Source organism: Enoplosus armatus, chromosome 5 (genome assembly GCF_043641665.1).
Source record: "Enoplosus armatus isolate fEnoArm2 chromosome 5, fEnoArm2.hap1, whole genome shotgun sequence".
Taxonomy (NCBI): Eukaryota; Metazoa; Chordata; class Actinopteri; order Centrarchiformes; family Enoplosidae; genus Enoplosus; species Enoplosus armatus.
The window spans coordinates 1,889,886-1,892,567 of NC_092184.1; positions in this window are offsets into that span (position 1 = coordinate 1,889,886).

The following is a 2,682-nucleotide window of genomic DNA, read 5'->3' on the forward strand; positions in this document are numbered from 1 at the left end:
GCGTTTTTTTCATGTGGGGCTGAAGTCAGTCTGAACATGGCCTTAGGAGGGAGGTCAACAAAGTGTAGGCCACAGTTTGCATGTGGGTGTGTGCCTTACCACAGTTCAGCGCTCTTCTGGGATGCAGCTCCGCATACAATTATTAACTCCTTCCGCTCATTTAAACCCCCCCCAGTCTCACTGTTACCTGCCTCCCCTCTCCTCCCCTCTCCTCCCCCTCTTCTCCCCTTCCCTCCTGTCTCTCTCCAGTCCTCCCAGCAGGCGAAAGCTACCAATTACCATGTGCTCACACAGGTCCTAAATAGAATGCAATGGCTGTGCATCTTCATCCCATATTTTAGGAGGAGTTTAGAGGAGAAAAGGGGGGGGGGGGGGGGGGGGGGGGGGAGTAGAAAAGGGAGGAGAGAGTACAGTGAGGGGAGGGATGATGGTTTTGTGTTGTGGGAAGAGACTCCCACTTTGGCTGCAGATGGGTGCCGATGGCAGCGGATGTTGTTAAGGGTGAGGAGGGGGCACTGAAAGCCCCACATTTGGAATTAACTTTGAGCCCTTGGTTGTCTGGCCTTTGTGGAGGGTGTGTGTGTGTGTGTGTGCAAAGGGGGATGGGTTACATGGGCCGGCGATGGGGGAGAGTTCTTAATCATTCCCCAGTCAGTCTTTGGTCCTCTTGTCAAGTGGTTCCCATCATCATGACTTTTAAAATATTCATTAATTATCTCGCTGACTTGATGAGCTTTCTCTGATGCTTATACCCTCTGACACACACACACACACACACACACACACACACACTACACTCTGAAATAAATAAATAATGGGGAGATGTGTCATTCCCCATTGTCTTGCATCATTTTGAAGGAGCGGTTGTTAGATACTTTATGGCCTATTGTGGGACTGGAGCCATTATGCTGAAGCTCTCTGAGAATTCTGGGGCCATCGCTAATGTAAATGTGGTTTTCCAGCTCCACCCCCCCCCCCCCCCCTATCCCCTATCGCAATATGAGGCTTTGCTGCACTCTGAACGGTCAGTATTTTGGATGTGGGACAGTCTGGTTAGATACGTTCAGTATGAACAAACCCAGTCCTGTGCCTTTAATTTCTATCATGTTGGTATGTGGGTACTGCTACTGTCAGCAGCTTTGATTGGAGGAAAGGGAGGGTTCCCTTGGAATATTTAGAGGATTAGTTCATCATCTGCGTCTCAGATGCAAAGCTGGAGGTGTGACGTGGCTAGCCTAGCTTAGCATAAAGATTCTAAGCAGGGGGTCGACAGTTAGCTTGGTCCAAAATACACCTACCAACACGTCTAAAGCTCGCTAATTGTATCTTGAGCTTAACAGTTCATTCTTGACCCTGGTAACGGCCAGTCAGTCCCAACTCAAGGTCCACCTTACACACATCACATGGGCTTGAGTGGGGTTTGGTCAGTTGTCATGGACTTGTAGTAACTTTTTTTGAACATCTACAACAACATCTGAAAATATGATTGCTCATTGAGATTGTCTCTGGCTCAGTGTGATAATAATAAATATTGGGGGTCCCGTGGCTTAGAGGTTAAGATGGAAACTATATACCGAATCCTGCTGGGGACCATGGTTGAATCTCATGGTTGAATCTCTGTAATAATAATAATAATAATAATAATAATAATAAAAAACAGTAGATGTATATGGGTGAAAAATTGTAACCGCTGTCTTGGTTCAAACGTGATCTCTGGCGTTGGGTGTCGATGGCCTACTTCCTTTCTCTGGCTATCCAGGGACCCGAACAGGCACTGCTGACTTAAAGGAGAATCCACTGAATTTCCACATTAAAGTCTGTTTACAGGTCTTGGGGAGTACTACTGCATGCGTGATAAACGTTGGATGAAGCCCATCCACTGTGAAGAGGTCAAAGGTCATTGACCAGGAGTCAGTGGACGGCTGGAGAAAGATCAAGGAGGACATTCCCATCCGACGCCACAGACCATCTTTGAACAGAGACAGGGGGGGGACACCATCTCGTCCAATATACAGTAGAACCACCTGTTATCACATGACCACGTGAGCCCCGTTCCACTGGCTGACAAAGAACAATTGAAAGATTGAAAAAATAGATGGGGATAGATTTCCTCCTGGGGGATGACAACCCATTTGTTTTCATTTTGCTGATGGTCATTGCCACCACGCCCCACCCCACGTTCAAGTCACACACTCCACCTCCCTCTCCCTCAGGCTGCATGTCTTATCCACCTGCCCCCCCCCCCGCCCCCCCACCATCATACATTCCTATTATACCATAATAGCAGGAGTGGAAGGGTGGTGGTGGTGGTGGTGGATGAAGCAGTGACCTACTAAGGATCAGACGGTGAATTCGTGTTTGATTTATCTGCGTACCTCTTGGTATAAGCTCATCGCTGCACATTATGAACCAGACTGGGACAGGACTGTGGACAGACAGAGGTTTTACTCAACACGATGTTGAATAACTAACATTGTTTTACTGGTGAGTGCGTTTCTATTAGTGGTTGATCATCACGTCCTCTCACTCTGGAATTAGAAAGTATTTAAATGGCATGTATTCTAAGTACTACTACAGGTTGGCCCACAATTCAAAGCGGTTTCTTCTTTTTGAATGAATGTAAATATTACAAAGAGTACTCTATTTGTAAAGTGTCACGAAACGACTTTTGTTGTGATTTGG